The following is a 26,054-nucleotide window of genomic DNA, read 5'->3' as shown; positions in this document are numbered from 1 at the left end:
AGTCTTGAAAGGATTCCACTGGATAGAAAAAGAGAATGGTAACATTTGAATTAAAAAGTACTTTATAGGTAGGGCAGCAAGTCAGAGGATTTGGAGCTGGAAGAAGCCTTAAGGGTTATCAAACCCAACCTTCTTCTTACTGTAGAAACGAGGAAGCAGAGAGCCAGAGAAATGTTCCAAGATTGGAGTGACGAGTGGCAGGGCCCGGACTGAAAGCAATGAGTCCCAGCGCCCGGGATGAGGGCAGGTGTTCCGCGCACACTATTGCTAACCGTAGATTTGGGAGGAGGTCTCTCCCCATGCTGAGCCTTTGTGCCCTCACTCACACAGTGCAGGCCATCCTGTAGCCACTTCGTGGGCTGCTGGCTTTGGACTGCTGACGGCTCGGGCAGCTGCCTCAGCCTTGGTCTCCCCTCGCTGTTTCTCACTGAGCTGCATTCAAATGCGCTGGGTCATTGCCTCTAGGGCAGGATTCGAAAGGCTAAGGAAACACCCACAGATCACCTCCCTCTATAGTAAAGCTGCTTTTAACCTTTTATTTTGAAATAATTTTACGTTTACAGTAGAATTGTGTAGATAATAGAGTGTGTTCTCTATACCTGCCACACAGCTTTTTCTAATACATCTTACACAATCATATTACAGTCAATAAAACTATGAAATTAACATTGGCACAATACTTTTTATTTGAAATGTTACCATTAACTACAGAATTTATTTGGGTTTCCTCTATGTGTGTCTACTATTGTCCTTCCTCTTTTCCGTCATTCAATCCAGGAGACCACACTGTATTTAGTATATCCTGGGCCTTGAATTACACCTTCTCTTAGTCTAATTAAGAATGTACTATTTAGATGTATTCATCAAAATCAAGGAGCTGGCAAGCAAGCAGAGAACACGTTAGGTGGATCTACTTCATACGTTACAACAGTAAGGGCCACGGCCTTGCATTAAGCAGCCCACCAGCCACGGAGACCGAAACGCCTGTAGTTCTTCGAGGACCCACTCAGTAAGGCACAGACGTTATGCTCTGTTTTTAAGTTAAATCTTGAAGGAACAAGTGAAAAACAGCAGATGTGGGCACCTTTGATTAAAATGCTTTGGCATTCCTATTTTCCTCCTCAGAGAACTACACATTTCTGTCCCTAATGACCAAGCCTCAAACACATAACCTTTAAATTAAGAAAAAAATCCTGCCAGCAGAAATCAGACAGGTCCTAAGACACGCTTCTCATTCAGAGAGGAAGTAGAAGGTTATTCCCCAGCTTGGAAATGACCTAAGAGTGCACCTAATAGATGATGTCTGGCAACATTTTACAAATGTCCACTTCCTTCCCACACTGTATTCCAAGCACTGCAAAGAAAAAGCTATTGTGGAGAACTATGGAAAAGCAGCAATTTCTTCTCCAGCAAAAGCCACGTGCGGATTTATGGGGCAATGGAACATGATTACAGCCTGGAGCTCAGCCAGGGCAGGAGGATGACAAGGTGATGGTCCCTGCCAGTCTCAACAAATGACTTTCCCGGTGTGACTGATGTCCTGGCGCCCCTCCTCCTAATTTGTTTTCCCTGGCACGGCATTGTAGCTACAGAGGAGCAAGGAGGCCTCCACCAGGCTTCCTGGCACCCCTTGACTGCCAGAGAGAGGACACTGACGAGGCCTAATTCTGGAAGTTCTGACTATCGCAAAGCCCTGGCTGTGGGGGGAAGTGCTGAGAAGCGGTGCCGCCTCGCTGCCATCCCGTTCCATCACTCCTGCGACATGAACCCAAGTGGTGACACTTACGGAGTCCTTCCGGTGCTAGGACACTCTGCCGAAGGCTTGTGATGTACATCAGGGTGGACGTGTGCCCACTACAACTCAGGCGGGCAAAAGAAAATTGTAGTGTTTATTTTTCATGATCCTGGATTCAGTCCCCATCCCCAAGAATGGTATAATATCTTTGTTTTGTGAGAGAAATTCGCCTTTCTTCTGGTCGGAGACTTCGTTCTCTGTAAGCAATTATACCATATTTCAGCGACTTTCCTTACTTGTGTGCTGACCCCAAAAGAAACCCTTACTTGATATTGTGGCAGAGAGGGGGCTGCCACCTCTCGAGGTCTTGTTGGAGCCTCAGTGTCTCTGACAGGGTCATGTCCAGATGGCTCTCTCACAGGCTCAAGGCCTGGTCACTCCTCCTGTGTGACTCCACCTCCCTTTGGTCCTCATTTGTACTAGCTGCCCAGGGCCTGGAGGAGAAGGTCCTGACCCTCCACCTGTGGGGAGCTTACTAGCCAACCCCTGTGTCCACCTTGTCTCTCTGAGACCCTTGGAAACGCTAGATTCCCACCAGACCTCAAGGTTTAGTATCTCAGCAACAGCACGCCCACCATCGCTCGGACCCCCAGCTCCCGACCGCTCTCCCGATTCCGTTCTGCCTTCTCCCAGCGCACTCGCCCCTCAGCAGGCAGATTCCTTCTGAGCGTCCATCAGATGCCGGACTGCTGCCCGCAGACCTCCGCGGCGGTCCACTTCACTCAGAAGAAACCCCACAATTCTTGCTGTGGCCAGAAGCTTCTATAAGGTCTGAAACACCACCACCCACCCAACCTCCCTTGTTGACTGACGCCCCAACTCCCCTTCGTTCACACAGCTCCCTTTTGGTTATTGGCTTCCTTTTTACTCTTCCAACAAGCCAAACATGGCCCGGCCTCAGGGCCTTTGCACGGGTCTCATGCTATTGAGTCCATGTGCACATGTCCCTCCAGAACTCACACGTTGACTCCTCGCTATGTCAGGCAACCTCCTGTTCCCTGGCGCGAGCTCCCCACCCCTCTGTTCGCCAGCCCTGCTCTTTCACCACCTGACATTTTATACAGTTATTTGCTTGTGTATAGTTTGTCCCCCTCCAACCACGATATAAATCAAGAGAAAAAAAAAATCAAGCCATTCTCCATTTTCAACTAATTGTTAGCAACCCTTTAAGGTAGGTTTTAAGATTGCTTTCACTTCCGTTTTGCAGATGAAGAAATTAAGTTCAGTGAATTTGATCTGCAGAAGCTTAAATAATGAGAAGTATTGTCCTTCTACCCCAATGAAGAACAAAAGTACGCAAAGTGTATGGTGGTTACGTAAAGGAGGAAATGAGACAAGAAAACCAGTAGCAATACCTACGACCCTGCAGCACCAGGGGCCCAAGGGGAGGCCGGCCCAGTGCTGGAAGTCGGCCGCCAGCTACGCAGCAATAATTCCACCAATTCCTGCAAACAAACCTCCTGTGAGGAGGCCTGTTCATTTTTCAAGTGGCCGAAGCAGCAGCTGGGCTGCAGATAATCAAGGAGCCTGGGGGCAGTTAGTTTTCCTGCTGTGACAGTGAGCAAGTGGGAAAGCCTCAGTGTTTCAGGAACGGCTGTCATGCTTGGGAAGATCTTTATTGGGCCTCGAGGTCAGGTGTCTCTCCCGTCAGCCATTTTGATTCCTACTTACAAGGACAGAAGTCCTAAGCCTCACTTCTTCCATCAACCCCTGAAGCTGCAGAAGCTGGTGGGAAAGGCTCCCGGTGCCTGCTGGCAGCTCGTGTGTATTTCTTCCTGCTGAACCTGACTCCATGAGAGCCCATGCCCACCCTTGCTTTTCTTTTTAGCTCCCAGAGCACCTGGCACAGAGCAAGTGTTCAGTGCATCTGTTGTAGTGAGTCAGAAGTTCACTTAATTGGACCAGGCCTGGCTTTCTTAGCTGTCAAATGGGGAGACTGAAGCTCCCCACCAGGATCATTAGGTTGAACAAATAAAATCAAATGCATTTTTTTCCTAGTAGCACACGGCATGTTTTGGTTTTCTTTAACTTAAAAAAGTGAAACAAGTGTGTAATGGGCCCTTTGGGAGGTATGGTGCTACCTCGCTTGCCATGGGACGCAGTTGTAGTGAGGGAAAAGTTCAGGGTGGAACAGGAGCGATGGTATTCATTCAGGGTGAGGAAACTTAATGAAGGAAGAAATTAAGTTGAACATTCACCCAAGGAGTTATTCTTATTTGCTCAATCCAAGCCCCCCCCCAAATTATATTGCAAATTGAAATAATAAAACTGCCCTACATTAGTCTGATACTGAAGAGTATTTGCTTGTTCTAACCAGATCTTCTATCCTGATGGAAAGATAAATCGAAGGTTTTATTTTACCCTAGTTAGCATTTGCTACTTTACTTTGTGCCAGGCACTTGGTTAAATGCTTTATATGGATGGTTTCATTTGTTCCTCAAAATCATCCTATCACATATGTTCTCTCCAGTTTTCTGAGACAGCACTGAAGCCACTTGCTTAAGGTCACGCGGGTGAGAAATGGAGCTGGTAACTGAGCCCCACACTGTGATGAGCATGCCACCATACCGCCTCCCTAAAAGCAACCAAAGTGAACTACCTGTGACCTACCCATCATGCGTCCACCCACCCATCCCTGCGCCCACTACCCACCCACTCCACCCACGCGTCGATCTATCCATGAAGCCAACAAGGCTTATGAGCACCTGCCATAGAGAAGGTCTAGAGCAGCTGCTGGGGATACAACAAGCAGAACGTGGACAGTTCTGCCACCATGGAGCTTGAAGTCGAGTGTAGAAGACTAACATTAAACAAGTAATCAAACAAATACACACAGAATTAATATTACTGTAAGTAATGGGAAGGAAACCTATAGGGCACTGGCAGAATGCTGAACACCAGAGAGAGAGGCAGGGGAGCAAAGACAGGTGGTCAGCTGGGGAGAGGAGGTGAGGAAGGACCCTCTGAAATGAATCTGTGGTGAGAACACAGAGAAAACAAAGCAGGGAGGGTGACTGGACCATTGAAGTGAAGAGTATGTGTTTGGTTAGAGCCACGTGGCTGTGGAGAAGCTGGATGAGAGAAAGAACTGGGCCTGAGAATGGGAAAGAGGGAGACAGGGTGAGGGAGAGGGAGAGAGAGGGAGAGAGAGACTGCTAAAGAAAAGCTTAAACATTGCTGCATCACTGTGGGGCGTGGTTGTCTTCATCGTGCAGGTGTGAGAACAGCTCACCTGTCAGGAAGACAGATGCCATGCCGAGGAAGAACATTGTTGTGCATGTCTGGCTGAGTTCACTTTTCAGTGGAAAGGATTTGAGCAAGGTATGGCAGCACTAAGTGCAGAGAAAATCCAAAGTTGTCCAAAAATTCCTCCCCAAAACTTCACCTAGACTTTATGTCCTAACTCAGGAGCCACACTGGTCCTTGGTCTGTTCAGATGAGTGTGACAGAGTGTAACCTGGCTCTGGGTGAATTCAGCCTCATCACCACACCTGGAAGCTACAGGCACTGTGGTCTCTCCTAAATGGTTTACCTTGTGTCCCTACAGAACAATTGGTATTATTAACGGTACAGGAAGGTGATTGCTGCACTGACACAGTAATGGAAACAAGGTGCATATAATAAGAAAATGTCAGTTAAATTCAAAAGCCCTCCGATAATCCCAAAAAGGCAACACTAACAATAGACACAGGAAGAGAAAGAAGTTAGAATCTCAGAGATTCAGAAACTGCCAAGGGTAGATTACTAGGGGAATGTATTTCGCACAAAGCTAAGTCCAAGAGGAACACAAATGCTGTCTTGTCATACATACTTTAAGCATCTCCCTCAAAAATGTTTGATTATTTCCTAAAATCTCCTAGAAAATCTTTGCAAGGTGCGCTGGTCTAAAATTCTTCAGACACAGCTAATATTTTTTATTTTTTACTTCTTTTCAACGTTTCCCTTATTAGTTCGGTTTGTTCACTAGATTCCATGTGTGAGTGAAATCATATGGTGTTTGTCTTTCTCCGACTGGCTTGGATAGAGAGCAGATGGATAGCTCAGGGCAGGACTGGGAGGAAGAAGGGGGGATTGAACTCATGGACACAGACAACAATGTGGTGACTGTGGGGGGAAGGGGGCTGGAGAAGGTGGAAGAGGTTATAGGGGGGATAAATGGTAACAGAAGAAAATACAATTTTTAAACGTTTAAAAATTAAAAATGTCTATTCCTAAATTTTCACAGCCACAAGATAATTACGACAAAAACAGTATGTAAACCAGACAAAATAATGGCACTGCCTAAAACAGCCCATCTGCAACTTCCAGTTTGAAGCATTTATCCTTAGAGACCAGTATCTGAAAGGCATCTAAACCCGCACATACAGGCCGAGGGCAGCTGTCACTGTCCCCCAGGGTCAGGGAGCTCTTAAAAGGTTACTCACCCGTAAGCTAGTGTCCAACCAGAGAGACCAGCAGGTTTCCAGGCAGCGCACTGCAGAGACTGAGCCACCTGGTGCAATCTCCATCAACGTGCACATTTGGCGACACAAAAATAACATCCTAAAGTTTTTTTAAAAGTGTTAAAATAACAGGATTCATCTACCTTTCTTAAAGGATATAGGCTGAACAGGTACCTCTGAAAAAGATACCATCTTAGTCCTTCTCTTTTAAAGGAGTTTTTGCTTCACACGATGTTGAAAACAAGACCAAAGGGCAGAGGCAGTACAAGGGGATGCTGCACTACTACTTAGCACGTCCACTGCCAGCGGGCCTTCTGCCCCTCGTTACAAACCGCTCTCCATGGCCCAGCTCAATTCCTGTTACGGCCATGGAAGCAGGAAAAGTTCAGCCTTGAAGACTCCTTCCTCTGAACTCCTGAACCCCTTGCAATCATCACAGTTTGACTCATCAGCATATCCTGTCTAGTGAGGTCTCTTGAATTAAAAACATCTGTTGAGCCCTGACCACTGTGGCTCAGATGGGTGGATGTGATCCTGCAAAGCAAAAGGTCACCGGTTCGATCCCCGGTCAGGGTGCAGGCCTGGGTTGCAGGTTTGGTCTCTGATTGGGGTGCGTGTGAGAGGCAACCAATTGATGTTTGTCTCTCACACTGTTGTTTTCTCTCCCACTCTTTCTCCCTCTTTTCTCCTCTCTCTAAAAATAAATTACATAAATATACATAGTTTACACACAGAGATATATACACATTACAATTATACAAACTATAAGTTTACAATTTGCCATCATGAAATATATCTATATATGTATATGTGTGTATATACATGTACACAAACACATAATAACACACACACACAATATATTGAGCAATTACTATATGATAAAACATCCTCACCAGTTTTAATTCATTTAATCAACATGGCAACTCTAACAGAAAATATTATCACGTCTATTTTCCAGAGAACAGAACTGAGGAAAGGAACTTATCAGTCATTCCGATCTTTGAGGTTTTCATGAATTTGTAAAGACAACCGTTCATGTCTTGCCTCTCCAAATACTTTCTGAGAACTTGGATAGCTGGGACCCGCGTGGTCTAGCTCTGTGTCACTCAGTAAGCCCAGCCGCTGTCTGTACATAACACACACCTGTACTCGCATAAGCCAATGTGTTCTGATTAGATATTGAAAAGACCAGAAAGGCAATGCTTGCTTAAAAATGTACCCCCTATAAATGACATTTGAGTTCAATATTGACTTGGAAATAAAATTCAAGACCCATTCGTATTTGGTACTAGAACCAAATACCAAATGAATATAAATGGGAGGCATTTCCATGCCTGCCTTTCTTTTGGCATTTCCAGCACGAGCAGGGTGGAGACCCCCAGAACTGCAGCCCCTGCCCCTCTGCCTCTCCAGTGAAACAGGCATACTGACACCAGGGTTCAGCACCATTTCACGGAGGGAGCTGCAACGGCGGGAGTGGGGAAACGGGCAGAGGGAAAACAACAAAGGGGAAAACAATCCCAGACATTCACATCTTGTGGATTAAAAATCCAACGGAAGGAGAGTAAGAAGCCAGTCCAACAATGGAAAGAATTTTCATATGATCAACCTGAACTTCAATATTTACTCCAACAGGAAAATTGAACTTCAAGTCCAAAAACAACTCTCAGCCCCCATTCTCTGCTCAAATACGCATACATTTACATTTATGGGTGATGATGTGGCTATATTTAAATCTCAGCTCTAAAAGCAGCAGGACTGTAAATAGACTCATTTTAGCCATTTTATCAAATTCTATTAGCTTTCCTTCCTTGCCTTTCTCCAAGGCAGAAAACGTACATACGTGCAGAAAATGTAAATGATTTCTTTTGATAACTGCATGGGTAGATTCCCAACTCAGAAATCAGCTCATGCTGACTTCGGAGAGCTTGTTGAGTGATGTTAAAGAAGTAATTTCAGCACAAGGAGCCAATAGAAAGTAGGACCTGAGGTAAGACAAGAAAAAAAAAAGCCTTTATACTAGAACCATATGGGACCTCAGACGTGACAGACCTTGTACGCTGGGTGGAGAAAGCACAGTGAGCATTGGAGAGGAGTGAACACAGCTCCCTTTGGAGGCAATCATTGTGGTTAATGACGGCTTCCGTTATGGTCTTTGAGACAGAGGAAGTTAAGGACACTGCCAAGGTCACAGACTCCTCCATGAGGTCTGACAGGGATCCCAAGAAGAGCATGAGCCCTGACCTGGTTCCTCAAGACTTGATTCTCCAGAGGAGTGCATTCCACTCCCACCTGCCTCACCACTCAATTCGCATACACAAGTGGGGGGATGATACAGTTATCTTAACCATTTACTAGCCGCCTGAACTCCTACTGCCTTAGTATTTCCTTATGCTTTTCATTCAGGAAGGTGGAACCCAGCATTTTCCAGGTGAGAGAGAGTGTAGCACAATCAGAGAGAAAAAAGGCATTAAAATGATGGGCTAAGTTTAAAAGTCTCTGAAATCTACCTTATGGCAAAAAAAACCCTACAGAGAAGCTTAGTTACATTCCTGCCCCAAACCCCACCATCCAAACGTAGAAGAGGAACTCTCTTGAGGAGAGGAGGGAAGTATGATAAAAGTCTAAGACAATCAGATGTTTGATGCGATGACCAACTGCCTCACCTCCTCCCCCCAGACTCAGTATGTGGAGTTTAGAGAATCAGATTTAGTCTTAGGGATTTCAGAGTGGAAGGCAACTGTGGTCCACCTCCTGCATGGAATTAGGCAGGCTGAGTGGCTTAGATCTGCCCTAAGCCAGCATTTCGATGTGCATTCGAATCACCTCCCTGAGACCCAGCGCAACTGGGAGGAAAGCGAAGACATCACCCCATCCCATACCCTCAGCTGGGAGAGAGCATCAGCTGAGAGAATAAGCTGCAGGTCCACGTAGTCCTCAAAATGCAGGGGGAATGGAAATGGTCATGGGCGATTCTTCGCAGACCATGGTGGGGCTTGAAGGGATGATGGTACATCTCAGCAGGAACCAGAATTTAAAAAAAAGAGTTAAATCCAGAAACAGTTTGGCCACTTCCCTGCAAATGCTAAGATATATTGAAAGTCCTATCTGTCGGACTTGATGTGTGCTCCAAATAAGATGTACTCAGCCCCACCTGCCTCCCCGGTCCTTGGCCATTTGCTCAGTGGAGCACCGTGGCCACTGGCTTCAAAGCTCCTCTGTTGACTCCCCACCTCACCCCCCACAGGCAGGACTGCAGCCCAGCCTCCATCACCTCCCCATCAAAGGCAGCTCCATCCCTCTGGCTCTCCAGCCTGGTGCCTTCAGACCACAGAGGCTCTGCCTCTTCCCCTCCGGACTTGGGTGAAACGCTGCTCACTGGACAAGACTGCGGCTTTCCCAGAGTTGCCTGGAGGGGCTATCTGACAACACACAGGAGGGTGGACAGACCTGTGATAAGGGGAGGGAGCCGTCTGTGTTTATTTGCCAGACTGCACCCGCTTCTATACTCTACCCACTTTTATCCCCTTACCTCCTTCCTTGGCTCACTTTTCTTTTCCCCTCACTCTTACCACCCTGGGACCACCCGCTGGGCAGACAGGAACACTTCGTGGAGGATCTAGGTGAAAGCATCTGGCACTTAGAGTTAACTCCAGGGAGGAATAAAAGAGAGGGGAAAACACCAAACTTAACCTGAAATGAACAACAAATGGGGAGATTTGACGGAATTTAGCATGCAGTACTAGACTAGAATAATAATTTTTACAAGTTACAGCTTCATACTTCTGACTTCACAGCTTATGAATTAAATAGTTGCTATATTCGGAAACATCCCCAAAATTCAAACTTCATGAAAATCCTTTGCCTAAGGGCTTGAAACACAGAGTTGTGATTCAAAATTAAAAACCATTGAGGAAAAAGGAAAGAGGGAAGGATTCCTGACTGGGCTACACACATACAAAGGGGGCTTCCCCACCTGTTCCGCATCACTCATGCCTTGCTTTACAATAGAGTGAGGAAGAATAAGCCCTACCTAAGAAGGTAACATAGAAGAACATGGGGTTTATGTCAAAGATATAGAGTCTTAGTATCATTTCTTCAATTCATCAGCTTTGTGCCCTCAGGCAACTGAGTGATCTCTCAGTCTCCATAAAACAAAGACAGAAGCCACACCTCCGAACTTGCTGGATGTGCACACACACCCCTCCTAGCACTGTGTCTGGAAAACAGTAAGCACTTAATAAAAGTGTGCTATCATTATTATCAAGGTGTTGGCTGCGTGGAATTTGAGAAATTCATCAACTAACTTATCAAAAAGAACAACCCTCAGTGATACACAGGCAGATATTCACTAGAGAATTGGAAGCAAAAGTCAAGTTTGTACCATTCTCTATCCTTCTTATGAGCTTTTCAGTCCTCCCTGTGGTAACATACTCAAGAGGACGTTTTCACGATAAAATAGAAACTCCAATTTTTGACATGTTTGATCACTGATTCCCTGTAGTTTCAAAAATATTCATCTGGAAAGAAAGACATAAATATTCATAAAAAGAAATACACATGTTAAAGAAATGTATTATGCCAACAGCTAAGGCAAAGACCCTGCGTAAATCCGATGGGCTTTCTATCTTTGCAAATAAAGTTTTATTGGAACACAGCCACACCCGTGCGTTCACATATTTTCTGTGGCTGTTCTCTCATGTGAAAAGAAAGCTTATGGTCCATAAAGTCTAAAATATTTACACGCTGGCTCTGTAGGGAAAAAGTTTGCTAACCTCTGGCCTCAGAAAAGAAACTGAGGGAAGAAGCAAGACTAGGAGAGACAGCTAGAAAGGCAGATTTAGAAAATATCAAGGGACAGGGCTTCTGATGTTAAGATACTATTTGTTCTATGAGGGTGGGTACAAATGGAGACAAGGCAAAGAAATAATAACCTTAAATCAAGTTCAGTGTTGGTAAACTAAGGCTAAGGGCATACCTGTTACTTAAGGCTACATGACGAAACCAAGAATGCTCACGTATTCCTCCGCGAGGATGTTAATTAAAGGAAAATGCATCATCTTAGGAAATGTAGTTAAAGAAAGTACATAGAGGTAAGAGAGAACCTCTTGTAACGCACTGAAGGCAACAATAATTGGATTTAATTTGTTACAGTTGTTGATTTATATGATTATTACACAAACATCTTTGAGACTATAAAGAATATTGTCAAATAAATGTAATTCTTCAACATTTTTACTTTATTGTTCATTAAGACGTTGACAAAAATAAATACAAGAAAAGATTTTTTAACTAAAAAAAAATAGATCAATTATTTAAGAATTTCAAGTTAGAAGATGGAAGATGGATGCTGGGATAGATCTTTCCCTGAATATTGATACAACTGTTTAAAAAGAGATTTTATTATCTTCGCATTTTTTAAAACTTCACCTTATTTGAGATAATGATTCATTTCCTTTTTTAAGGTAAGTTTCTGCATCATGTAATTATTGTACCTTATTTTGAAGCAATGGTGAAAAATTGGACTTAACAATTTAAACATGTGTAAACTGACTTAATGCAATGAGTCATACTGATCCAAATATTTCCTGAGGATTCATCTGATGGAGAATTAATTTCTTTGTCAAAAAAAAAAATACAATTTCCTAGTGTTTCCCTAACTCCAGTCTTCCATGATACTTAATAAAGGAAAGATGCCCCTGTTTTTGGTAATCAAAACCATTTTTCAAACTTTACATATTTAGCAATATAAAACTAATGTGAAATTAAGTTATTCTCATATACTCATTACAAATATTTAAATATTTAATGACATAGAAAATATGTTTACAGTATATTATATGAGAATGTTACAACAATGGATTTCCATTTTTTAAGAAAAACATTTCTGTACATGCTTAAGCACACAGTGATTCTTCCTGGAATTTGGAGATTATTAGTGACTTCTACTTTCCTTTCTATACTCTATATACTCTATAAATTTCATCTATTTAATGTTTACTTCATCTATAATTAACAGAAGTATACATAATGGTTGGGGCTCTAATTTTTTGTGGCTAGGTTTTTTTTTTCATTTGCCTGCAATCTAATCTCAAAGAATTGGTCATTAAAAATTGATCATCTTTTTAAAATTTAAAGCTTAAATAACTCAAGCACTGAATACATATCAGTACTTGAGTTATTTAGAGGATCAAAAAAATGAGTGAAATGTACATGTTTTATTCTTTAACAGATAATTTTTTTATTCTTTACTTAGCACTCTATTCTGATGATTAACAACTGTAAATTTTTGTAGTGCATGGCATTTGATATGGCTCTTTGATGATTTTATTTGATCTTCCAAATAATCGGGTGGCACAGGCAGGGCAGACAGAGCCATTCTGTAATGGCGGGAAAGCAGCTCAGAGTGCTCGTCGCGTGAGCTAATAGGAACTGCAGAAGTGGGATGGAACCTCCAAGCCCCACTCCCTTTCTGAGACAGCATGCTGCTTCCGGAAACGCTAATGAGAAGCACTCCACATTGAAGAATGGTCAGTGCGTCCCTCAAATCCACACATTTAATAAAGATGACGGGAAGTTCAGCGACAGCGGCTGGAATGCAGATTGAGATCTGCAGACAGAGCTAGGACATCTCAACTCTAGTCCTTCCCATCATTCTGTGCTGTGTGATTTTGAAAATGTTCTAAGTATAGGTTTGTGCAATCCCCTCCAGATTCCTGACTCCAAGTGTCTGCTAAATAAATTCGTAAACGATTACGCACATAGAATAATGAATTTCTTCTGCTCACTCTTGTCTTCTCTGCTGGGTCCAGTGCCCAGGGAGCTGATCTGTATGGGCTTCTTCCATGTGCTCCCTGGTCCCCAACGCTGCTGGATAGGTTTGGTCAGTAAGGGCCACGGCAGGAGATCAGGGAGTGGGAGGAAAGGGGCTGGGTTACTGATCCCCCTGGCTCTCTCCCCTTGCTCCTTCAGGACTGGAAGCAGTTGTAACTTCCTTCCATGTCCTGATTGGAAATATGAAGAAAATAAGGGAACCTTCTTTCTCTGGCCAACTGACTCCCCAGGGGGGGAAAAAGTCATTCTTACTCAAATGGGGCATGCTCAAACAGTGTCCAGTATCTGCGAGGATTTGTGGGTGGACAGAGAAAGGAATATTGTCAGAGCCTACCCAGTAAAATACAACACCCTTGTTCTACAGATGTGGAAGTGGTGGACCAGAGTGTAAATCAGTAAAAAACAGTAGCTTTAGTATCTGAAACTCTAGTACCCAATGTATAGTCAACCTAAGTCAACGCAGAGGTTCTATAAAGAATGAAGTACTCAAAGAAAAGTACCTGCCTGGAGCACGCGTGTAATTCAAACTCAAACAACTGAATGCTGACCTTCACAAATAATGACAAGATTATAATTATTTTTTTTTTTTGGTTTACTGGTTAAACTGACACCATGATGCAGAGCCCAGGTCTCTGTTCATGTGAATAACCAACTTTGAGATTATCCACTTCTTGAAGAATATTAATTTTGGTGATTCACATCATTACAAAATTTGAATATACATTCAGAAGTGAGAGAGAAGACACCTGGACTGAAGGGAGCCTCCTGTTTACGTATTAGAAACAGCACTTTGTCTTTCTGATTGTGTATGCGTGGGAAAACGTTTTCCCCTGACTAAACACTCTATTCTAGTACTTTTAGAGTCCAGGGCCAAGTGGAGGTGAGGGAATAGTGATAGATGGAGCTTCCGAGCAGGTGAGATCGAAGGTCTTTTTAGAGGAAGCTGAATGGGCCAGTCACCCACCCACTAGACCTAGAAATAAGACTGAGGGCCCCACTTTGGGCTTTCACTCCTGGCTCTGCTCATTCCCACCTGTGTTTCATAGGGCAAGTTTTATCACCTGAGGCTTAGTCTTCCCATCTGTAAAATGGTGAAAACAATGCTGACACCCCATAGTACATGTGGGACTAAAAGAGATAATATTTATGAAAGCATTTCGTTCATATGATTCACTTAGGACTCAGTGAATCATATTGACTATTTAATTACTACTATTGAGGGAGAACAGAACATGCCACATCAAAATATGCCACTTTGATTATTTTGCATTAAATTGGCTAAGAAACATGCAGTACAAGGAGGACACTCTGGCCTCCTCTGTGCCCCGGACAGCAGGACATAAGTCTTGCATGTGACGACAGGTGCCGTCCCTGCACCAGGAGGCAGGGAGACACCCTTATCACCAGAGAAAGGCCCTTTAGGGCTGAAAAGGCTGCATAAACAAACTTGGTTATTTCTTTACTACCTTCCCATCCCAAACGCCTTTGTATTGTTAATTTTTCACAAATTTAAAATGTCTTTGCCTAAAAGGTATAAAAGGTATAGAACCTGCCTGCTTTGGTCACTACCTTTGATTCTAGTATTTTTATAGACTCCCATATATATGAAATTACATTTGTTTTTCTAGTAATCTATTTCATGTCAATTGCATCATGAGGCAAACCCAAGAACCGGGAAGGAAGAAGGGAGAGGTATTCCCCCTACACTATGTTTGTTGATGACAGCCAGAGAAAACACTGAAAATCTCAGTGGCTCCTGCTAAGCATCTTATCAAAACCCAGCTTTCCAGTGAGTCTGGATATTTCATATTCTGCTTGCCTTAGAGAGAGATCCTGGGAATACTGCTCACATAAACATTTGGAATCTCAAGTGCAATGAATCCTTGAGCATGCTTTAACTAAAATTTGTCAAGCATCTGGGAGCCATGACAACAAACCGTTTCTACACAGCGTGTGACAACATCTACTTTCTTGAGTTTGTCTCCGAAGGCCAAAGTAAACCATTCTGCCTTAGAATCAAATATTACCGGGAAATACGACAATCAGGAGTTCTAGGAATGTCTACACTAGAATTCAGTGGTGACCCCTGGGTGTGGATTCACAGGTAGTGGTCAATGACTCCCAACTACCTGTCCTTGGAAAGATTACCTTGGAGTGATCCAGGGACCAGAAAAATTACACATTCCTTGTCCTCATCCCTGGAATCTAATTCAGTAGGTTTGGGATGAGCTGCATAGCCAGATGTGGAAACCTAATGCTATTCATGATATTCTGTTGCACAAATTTGGGAATCGCTAGAAAATGAATATGAATAAGGAAGACTCAGTTCTCCTCTGGCTAACTTTACACTCTGCCCTTTGCAAATTTTCTCTCCTGCAAAAGAGCCACATTACAAGTATCTTTAAGATCTCTTCTGGAGTCTGCTAAGGTCAGTGCTAAAAGTCACTTGAAATAGCTAGAAAGAGGAAATATCCTGGTAAATGTAGAAAAGATCAATTCACATTTGGCCATTCACGTGGAATTTTGGCAGGCCAACTGATTTTTTGGATAGCTCCTGGGAAGGCTTTCCCACCACAGGAAGCAAAAACATTACACACAGCCTTCTGTTTCCTCTTATCTGGGAGGTGTGCTGCCTCTGCAGCGAACCTCTCTGCATACTGAAGTGCTCATCCAGTTCAAGTTCATGAGAAACTGAGCCTTGACAGGAAGCCTGCTGCTACCTCAGCTCTCCTGGTCAATGGCAGGAGAGCACAAGCCAGTCTGCAAAGAGGGACTAGAGCCACTTGGCTCCATGGCTACCTGTTGTCAGCGGACACAGAGCAGCCTACAAGCTGATGCACTGGAATTACAGCAATCATTCATGGGTAAGACCTGCGTGCCTTTGGTTCGAGGCCTAGCTCACAACGTTACTAAGGTTTGTCCTGCTTCCCACGATTTTGTTTTTGTTTGTTTCTCCCAAAGATTGGGACTGGGAGGCCCCAAGCCAGAACTAGATTGAAAACATAATTTGTTTGGCCTCTGCAGTGTTTTTATATCATTTAAGTCAACTTGGAAAAATCAAAATATTTCACATCAAAATCCAATTTTATAGATTCTCCTGGAAAACAGTAAAAATCTAGAAACACAGGACCACCAGTGACCTTTTGGAGCTGAATTACTGGCTGCCCCATTTAGAGGGAACATGCCAACTCCAGGCTACCCCAGACCCCACCGCTACCTACGATACCGCTGACGATGATGTCTGATGTCTGTGACCTACGACCACTTAATACCTTGCTCTTGGCATCTTTCTTTGGTTGTTTTTAAATAGTAGAGGCGAGCTCTGGTAGCTACATTTCTAATAAAAGGGTTGGAGGATAACAGGCTGGTATCAGAAAGATAAGATGATGCTGCAGACCTTTCATAGATGCTGAAAATGCAAACTGAGCCATTTCACTCATTAGCGTTGCCCTCCACCTCCCGTCCCTGCAGACACTGGATCAGTACCCTTCATTAACAGGAGGGCTGCGCTGTGTCCAGAGCTCACGGGTTAAGCTGGGAACAGCATTAAGGAGAAGCATGTTGCAGAGCAGTGATGTTCAGCCCTCATGAAATGAAGATCCCTTAACAAAGAAAATGTGACTGTTGGAAAGAAGTATTTCTATTGGTTATCTGTTGAGAGGCAGCCATGTGGAGTGGCTGAGGGAAAAGTTTTAGTGTCAGAACAGCCTTAGTTATGTAAAAACAATCCAGTTACTTAACATTTTTGCTTCTCTGTTTCTCACATGGAGATGATTAATAATCCTTGTCTCTTAGAATCCTTATGACACTTGAATAAAATACTCACATATAGCACTAAATACAGCATCTGGTACATAGTAAATGCTCAGTAAGGGCTGCTACTATTGCTGGTATTGATTGATAAAATGCATAAAGACAAAAAGCTGGTATGTATACATTATCCACTTAGAATTGCATTTATTTCCCATTAATCACAGTGGCATCTGCATGCATATGAAAAACAGCAGCACATACATATTTGTCAGACATTATTTATTCAGCCCCCAACAATACTTGGTGCTTAGGGAGTTGTGTGTTCCACCGCCTCCAAGGGCTTTGGAAGCGGGGCGGGATCTAAGGCAAAGAGGGAGACGCAATGTAGCTACTCCAATTCAAGACATTTCTGCACCTAAACTAGCTGCAATTCTCAGAGGCAAGAAAATGAGTGCGGAGGTGGAAGAGGGAGAATGAGGAAGAAAGAGAAAGTGTCCTCAGGCAAGTCACTGAACAGGTGCGAGGCTAGCAAGTGAGGACTTGAGATTGGCTCAGTGGCTTTCAATTGATGCTTCAAGAAGCCCTGTGGTTTCAGGGAAGCCACACAGGGGTCACTCGGGGGTAGGGACCAGGGGCAGGCCAAGTGGGTGGCTTAGATCCGGCCTTGCTTTAGAGAGCAGCACAACTTTCACTGAAGTTTCACGTAGCGTTTCTTGTGGAAAATGTGTTTTGCTGCTTCCCAAGTGTTTGAAACAAGAAGGCTAGATAATCTGAGAAGCTGTGTTTCTCCTACTTGACTGTACACTAGATTCACTCCAAGGAGCTAAGAAAATGCTGACGCATGGGGCTTAGCTCAGAAATACGTTCACTTGGCCATGGGTGCAGCCTGGGCCTCCAGATGCACAATGCCTCCCCTTTGAGGTGGCCCTGAAAATATCAGCCAAGACAAGGTCAAGGTCACCCACTAGTCTGCCTTCAGTGTATTCAATGCAAAGATCCCATGAAGCATAAGGAAATAAATTCAGACCCAGAAGGAGCAGAATAAGGAGAGTTCAGATTATTAAAGAATGCAGTGGTGTTTACTGATTTGCCTGAAGACTGAGTTTCTAATTATTTTCCTTCACAGGGACAGCAAAAGAAAATGTAAATGCATTTTTAAAAGAGCTATGTCAAACCTAGGTCCACGCAGAAGACTCAATCAATCACAGCCTCAATTCCCATCCACAGTCCAGTTGATAAGGGAACTGATGTCCCGCTTTTGCCAGAAAAAAACAGTAGTGTTTGACTCCACTGTATCCATTCCTTTGAGAAGTTACTGATGTATGACTGTGGCAAGAACAAAACATGTCATTTCCCAGAGTCCAGCAAAAGCTACCCGGATAGAGTTTGAAACATCTGAAGGAGACAATACAGCCACTTAGCTATGACCACCTAGGAATGATTAACTGATATGAATAGTTGAGTTGTGTTTATACCAAGTGAGACTCCTCATCTCTGGAAAATGGAGATTATACCGTTTTCCTTCCACACTTTTGCTAATCAAAACCCACCAAGTTCATCTTCTATCTCAGAGAGAGCTATGTCCTGACATATTTGTGGTGACCAGCGGAAGAGAAGCAGAGCTACAGAATTTCCAACTTTGAAAAGGATACATATCAACTGGTCAAAGGGCGTTTTGATTGCATTTTCTGCAACAAATCATATACTTGGAAGTCATTATCTAAGTCAAATCTGTCCGACAGAAATATATATATGAGACATACTTTATCTTAAATTTTCAGGCAGCCACATTAAACTGTAATAAAAAAAAGTGAAACTTGTTTTAAAAACATTTTAACCTAATATATCAAAAATATTACCATTTCAAAATATTATCAATATTTAACATATTAGAAGTAGGTGAATTATACAATTGCATTATATCTCAAGAAAGCTGTTAAAATTATTAGAAATATTTTATCGTATATACATTTTACAAAGTCTTGAAAATCTCGTGTGTATGTCACACTTAGGGCTTATCTCCACTTGGACTTGTCACATCCAAGAGTCTGACAGCCACCTGTGGCCCGTGGCTACTGTACTGCGATTTAATTGATTGGTGTGTGTAATCACAACTGACTCAAAGGGACCCCCACATGCACCTGTGCTACCTCCCTTCTAGTTCACTCTCTATCCCATGATGCTCTCAGTGAGCGATATATGAGGTTGTCAGGACTTTACTCTTCATCTTCTGTGTCACTCATGGGAGAGAAGAAATAAAGAAGAAGAAAGTAGGAATTCTTGCGTGTGCCTCTCAGCCTCCCAGGGTCCCCTTCTTTCTCTGTTACCACCTATCCCCACTGGCTGCCCCCAGTGTATCTAGATTTATATTACTGTGTTACTCAGTCATTTATGTTCTTCTCTGTTCTTAGTTTAAGTGCAGAGTAATGAAATGTTTTATGTTTTTCTTTCCAAAAAATGTTTACCTACTGAAGGCCTCATATTTTTCTATTCCCGTTAAGAGCCTTTGAGGTACAAAGGTTTCAACCACTAGGCTACATGAAATTAGACAAAGTATTTGTGTTTTTGAGAGTCTTTTCAGTTCTTCTTCACTATGTTACACACACACACACACACAAACTTAAAAGACCAGTGAGTGCTTTTCAGAAAAAATAGAGAACGATTAATGACCCATTTTTCAGAAAGCAAAACAAGTTCATTAACAGAAAAAGCAAAATCACTGCATGAAACGGCTTCCTCTCAAATTCTGGGACTTTACCAGACTGGGACAGAGAAAAAACTAGTCTAAAGATCACCGTAGGGAAGCCACAGTTTCCCCCTTCTGCAGTCTCCACCCTCACGGTGTTCCACGCCTACCACAGGCAAGGAGGAGCCAACACCAAATCAATGCATATGGATTAAGCTCTATGCTATGCACGCGTCACTGTACAGGTGCTGAAGATAAACCATCATCCAGCCAAACAGCATTCACAATATCTGATATCAAACTATGCTACAAGGCCATTGTAATCAAAATAGCATGGTACTGGCATATGAACAGGCGTATAGATACGAGAACAGAACAGAAACCAACCCGCAGTGCCAATATGGTCAATTACTATTACACAAAGGAGCAAGAGCGTACAAAGGAGTAAAGACAGTCTCTTTAATAAATGGTGCTGGGAGGACTAGACTGGTACATGCAGAAAAATGAAACCATACCATCAACTTAACGCCATACACAAGAATAAACTCAAAGTGGATAAAAGACTTAAATGTAAGTTGTGAAACCAGAAAAAACCAAGAAGAAAAGTTAGGCAGTAAAATCTCAGACATCTCAGGCAGCAGTATTTTTGCAGAGGTGTTTCCTTGGGCAAGGAGAACAAAGGAAAAATAAACAAAGGGACTACATGAAACTAAAAAGCTTCTGCACAGCAGAACAAAGCGAGGCCCATCAACAATGAAAAAGGAACCCACCACCCACTGTATGAGAGAACAACAAAAAAGAGACGAACACTGGACTGTCCACTAAGGAAAACCATAATCGAGTTGAACATTACGACCCTAATGTAGGGTTTGAGGCACATGGTTGTATATGAATAGGATGAAACCAGGCCAGAGCAGAGAGTTAATGAAGTCCTCCCATAGCACAGCTGAACCTTGAAGTGCACACAAAAGTTCCCTAAATGAAGAACAGGTGTTGGGGTGGGGGTTGAAAATCATCCCAGGCGGTGGGCTAGCATCATCCGCAGAGGCTGGAGATGCCAGTGCTGTGGTTTAGAGGAGCCGAGGGAGTCTCAGGGAGAGGGCACAGAAAGAATGTGTGGCTGGGGTCTGACCCTGAAGACTCAAAAATCCTCATCACTGTTAATAAAGCCTTCGGCCTTTAACTCCAATAGGGAGCTACTGAAGGGTTTTAAACAGAGAGAAGATGTGATTGGTTCTGCATTTTAAAAAGATCACTCTAGCTGCAGTGTGAACAGACAAGAACAGGGATGGCTGTGGGGAGACCAGTTAGGAAGCTGTAAATATGGCCCATGATTTCAAGACCTAGGTTTGGGTGGCAAGCTGGCTCCCACGTGAATGGAGCCTGCCGATGCATCGCATTTAGTCCACAGGCCATTCTGAACATCAGGCAACTGTATATGAAAACCTGCCTTTCCGGCCTCTCACAAAAGATGGCCTTGAGAATACAGGCCCACTTCAGTATCCAAAGACAACCGGAGGCAGCCGAGTAGTGCTAGCCTCTTTCAGGCAGGACACTTGGTCCTCCCCGGCCTCGAGGTCCCTGCCCTGCCATGCCACCTCATTTCTGGCCCCTTCGCTAGTCCCTACAGAAACCGTAGTACTTGACCTCCATGCAGTGCAGAACTGTTCAGTGGTCAAACTCAAGATGGGGAGGAGTTCAAGGGCCTGGCTTCAAGGATTAAACTCAAGGATTAAACTGATGGAGGGCTGCCCGAGGCTGGAAAAGGATGCCCGGGGGCCCATCACAGGCTCTGGCATCTTGAAAGCATCTGAACAGTAACCGCCAAAATACCACTCAGTGTGTTTGTCTGAGTGTATTCTAGGTTTAACCTGAAAGACCATGTTCCAGTTGTATCAACAGGAGTCTATTTTAAACTGCGTCAAATAAAGACCTTTGATTTTGGTGGGTGGGTGGGGGAGACATATACTAGTCAGACAGATAAAAATACAGATGTCCAACAGCTGTCAGGACTACTAAACTTCTCCTGATTGGTCAGAACTTTTTAGACCTTTAAAGCTGGGCAGAATGCTAAACATTCTGCTAAAGAAGCCAAGCCAAAAGGCATCCCGGTTTCCAGGCTCTGTGTTTGCGTACAGTCTGTGTGGAAGAAGGCACTTCTACCAGCAGAAAAAGGGTGTTTATGATTACGGGTTTTAACAAAACCCAAGAGGCACCATTTCCTAGCCCCAGGTGTGAAGTAAACAGGAGGGCATTTTCTCCCTGAAATCTTCCCTTGTGTTTCATTCAGAAGTGTGTTTGGCATTAAGAAGAAAGATTATCAAAAGATCTGAGAGATGAAGCTTCCATAAGTCATTTAACCTGGTAGTACTTCTATGTGAATTCTATTTCCTTTAACATCTGAATGTAGCAGCATTAATAAACAGTAGAACTCCACCCAGCTATTTATTGGACAACTTACAAACCTCCACATCAACAGACTTTGTAGATTTAAGTTTTTCCCTTGTAGCTATCCTCTTACTGATCTTTCTCCGCCTGTGTTCTCATCTCTATTGTCCTGCCTCTGCATTATAAAAGCCACCAATAACTTTTGAAAGTTAAATCATTAATTCAACAAATACCTCGAGAATTTACTATGTAACCGGCCTGTGCACAGAAAGCTCGCTTTCTAGTGGGGAAGTATGGCAAGCAATTAATAATTTAAAGAGAGCAACTAACAATTAAATCATCTAAAACTGTTGTTACTGCTGTAATAGATGTAAGCTATGGAAACAGACAAGACCAGACAGAGAAAATCCTGTTGGCAGGCTATGGGAAACTTTCATGAGATAATATATGAACTTTTTTTTTTTTTTTTTGCAAATAACAGTTATCCAAAACTCAGCAGTCGAGAGCATGAAAGGTGTCCAAAGATAGACCTGCACATTGAAAAATAAGCCCACTGAAGGATCACTTACCCCTCCAGGAGAATTCACCAGTGTTTGACTTGGCTATTTTCTATTTCATCTGAGTTGACTTTGAGAAGGTACTTGCTAAGACGTAAGGCCTGTAGAAAGATCACCTCAAAGTTATAATTTGATTTCTCCATAGGACTAATTGGTTTTGTCTCTAATTCAAATTCATTTCCAAACACCTTTCATGGTGGTCTACAAATACGCTGTTCCTTTAAAAGTTCTTTGATTCAGCCTTTCTTTCTCCCTTTATTCCCATTCATTAATGAGTTGAGTAAAACCTTTGACACATACTCCTCATATATTTGAAGTCATGTTTATACTTTGTGAACATTATACTTTGACAAAGTGAGTCTTTCAGGATCAGCAGGCACTGGCCTGGAAGTCAGGGCACATCCCTTCTTTTAAATGTTTTCCTCCAAAGAACGCAAGTGCAGAGCAAAAGAATAAAATAATATTGCCCACTTCCTCACTCTCCGCACCTGGGCTTCCCAGGAGCAGCCAATCATATTTAACTGCCTCTGTGTTTAATTTTCTAGAGGTAATCGCACCAATTCTCCTCTTTAGACTTATATTACTCTCATAATTTACCTTTTCATGATAAAATTTATGAACTCTCTCTCTGAATAAAGATTTAGCTTACTCCTGTCTTTTCCAACTTCATTTTATTCTTCTGCAGTTATTTTTGTAACGATAAAGTAATACATCTCCACCTTTGTCTTGTGTCCTTAACCTCAGGGCGGGGGGGGGGGGAACCTCATCTTTCCATTTTCTTAAAGATACTCGAGCCTCTACCATTCCTTCAGCTCTCTTTCTCTTAACTCTGTTTTTACCACTATCTGTCTGCCCCACTTCCACTGCCAAGGTTTATAACATTTGGTTAACTTGTTTATGTTATTTGTCTTGTTGGTTGCTGATGCGCTGAAGTAGTGTGTATTGTACAGTAAGGTGTTTGGACAATTCTTTAAGCAATGGGGGGAGGTTAGAGTTTTCAAAGTGATTTCATATCTATTCCCATTTAATGCTCACAAAACTTCCCAAAATATATGGCACAGGCATAGATCAACTCTGCAGTCCAGGCCAAATATGAGGAAAATGCTGGCGTGGACATTTGAGAGTGTTACACACACACACACACACACACACACACACACACACACACACACAGAGTTGGAATGTGCAGGTGCATTTCCCAGGAAAGGAGACACACAACCAAGTTGAAGAGAAAGTCTTACATCACTTGTAGATGTAAATTCTCAGTGGATAGATTTTCAAGCTATGTTATACTTGTCTAGTTACAAAAACAACACGTCAAATTTCAGGAAAAGTTAGACTGGCCATTTTGTCATCATCGCCGACAGTGGCAGTGATGGGGAACGTGTGCGTGTTCTAACCTGGTGCATGAGAGCTCAATGTGCACAAGATTTTGAACACAACTCAGACTGTGTCAGTTTCAAAGGCGCTGGGTGAAACGTCAGGTGGTGTAAACCCAGAGACTGCGAACACACACTGGAGGGGAGAGACAGAAATTTTCTTCTGTTGCTGTGGAAAGGAGACTATTCTGGAAATGGGAGCTACTTGAACTGGAAACAAAATATAAAGACAAAAGAGTTGCTACTACATTCAGAAGCAGAATCAAAGAACGTTAAGGCAAGGATCCATTAGTAGGTGTGCTTTAGGCACAGGACAGAAAATTCTCTGAATAGAGTTGGGCCCTTTACATTCATTTTAAGGGCCCAATCCCCAAAACTGGGGTTTCTTGTTCCACCAAGGAGGTTTTAAGAAAGTTACTTAACCTTTCTCTTCCTCCGTTTCCCCACCTGTAAAATGAGATAGGCTTGGTAGAGCCACTGTTTGAGATAGAAAGAATAATATGAAGACCTCTAGACCACATCAAGGGGAACACTAGACTATCTCCCAAACGAGACTTTCGAATGAATGCTCTTCTACCATCTCACAGTTCAGAGCAAGTACTAAAATTGAACAAGAAGTCAGACGGAAGTTTTATAATTTCATCAGCTCAATCTGTTTGGACCTTCCTATTCCGTATTTGAACTGATACTTACAGATAAGGGTAGAACATGCCTAGAGAGTGTTGTTGCATTATTGTTAATTACTAGTTTATTTAAAATTAAATAAAACTTGGTATTTGGGTAAAATCTAAGATATTCTCAGGCTTGCCTGATCCAAACTCCCATTTTACATGCCAGGGAATTGAAACCCAAGAGTTACTAGGGGTCAGGCAGATGTCAGGCAGCAGACCTGGCCCAACCGCCAGCTCAGGGTAGGCGCTCGGCGTGTTTTGGCTGAATAAAGAGACAAACAAGCCAGCTGTGGAAAGCTGCCCCCTGGTTTGCCCAGCAAGATGCTTCTCCTTTCACAAGAAAGTGGTTCCGCTGATGTGTTCATGTTTGACACTAAGATATTTATTATGTGAGATGGAATTTCAATGCATGATGAATTTCAGAGGAAACTCAGCGAAGGCTGAAGAAAACCACAGAAGAAGGACTGTCATGAGACTTGATAAGTTAGCCACAGATCTGCTGACCAGCTGCGAGGCGCAGAAAATATAAAAAGCACCCTTTCCACATGCAGAGGAGACAGACAAGCACAGAGTCGATCCGTACGTACAACACCAACACTTGCATAAAACCGGCGTAAGGCTTGCCTGATGAGAAAGATCCCACAGCGGGAAACACACAGCCGTACACACACACGTGTGCACACCCCTCCGACAGTATCTGAAGGGTTCTTATCCTGAGCCACCCACCTTCTCACACTTAGGGGTGACAACCAGAAACAATGACAAGAGCTATGCTCCAAAGCAGCTTTGTTTCCATAACAGTGTTTGGAGGTGTGTAGAGATTCTCCACTTATGGGGCAGGTTAGTAATAGACTGATGGAGACTTTACAGAAGCAGCACTGTTAGCTTGCACATATTTGCCCTATCTCTGGTTTTTAAATTTTACTACGGAAATTGAGACTTGAAAAAGCATAGCTAAAATAAAAACTTATGCCCACGTCTCCTGGAATTAATATGACAGACAGTATCACAAATTGGAGGAATGTGTAAAGGAATTCAGCTCTTCAGCATTCCTTCCCAAGACAATTAACCTTGTTGGTATCCATTAAATGTGCTAAATAGTTTCAGGCTCCCTTTCACTAACTCTGGTCAGATAAAATGTAACATCTACATTTAATGATAGTTTTTCCTCAACACAATTTCCAACATATTAATTACATGCATTTTTATTTTTTATTTTTTGGCCACAGGGTCAACTTCTTTCAGACTTTCCAAATTCTTGTAATTAAATGGATACACTTTTTTAGAAAACTACAGCCTTTCGCTTTCAGCTGAAGTGAATGCACACATACACAGTGACTCAGAGAGGCTGCATAGAACTGGGTATCGTGTTCTTCTCTTGCTTGGAGTGCCATCACTCATGTGGTCTCTAAAACCAAAAATAGCAGGGTAATATTTATACAGGGATTATAAAGGACCAGCACATACTAGCAGTTTACAAGCACAGTTTGATGTAAATCTCACTTTAAGTACACCAAGCAGTCATGAGAGTCGTCCCCATCCTGCAAAT

At 43.0% G+C, this 26,054-nt stretch overlaps 1 protein-coding gene across 2 annotated transcripts in view; it reads right to left on the bottom strand.

The window, feature by feature from the left end:
* SGCD (sarcoglycan delta) overlaps window positions 1-26,054 on the bottom strand; it is a 775,801-nt gene that overhangs the window by 458,515 nt on the left and 291,232 nt on the right. The window contains exon 3 of one of the 2 annotated variants that reach the window (XM_045185073.3): window positions 22,468-22,556. The exons of the other annotated variant lie outside the window; for it this stretch is intronic. The gene's annotated coding sequence lies outside the window, so the exon portion shown is untranslated. The remainder of the gene's footprint in view (window positions 1-22,467; window positions 22,557-26,054) is intronic. 2 annotated transcript variants of the gene reach the window in all.

Source organism: Desmodus rotundus, chromosome 6 (genome assembly GCF_022682495.2).
Source record: "Desmodus rotundus isolate HL8 chromosome 6, HLdesRot8A.1, whole genome shotgun sequence".
In the NCBI taxonomy this organism is placed as follows: Eukaryota; Metazoa; Chordata; class Mammalia; order Chiroptera; family Phyllostomidae; genus Desmodus; species Desmodus rotundus.
The sequence above is the reverse complement of the archived record's forward strand: the minus strand, read 5'-3'. Positions and strand labels throughout refer to the sequence as shown.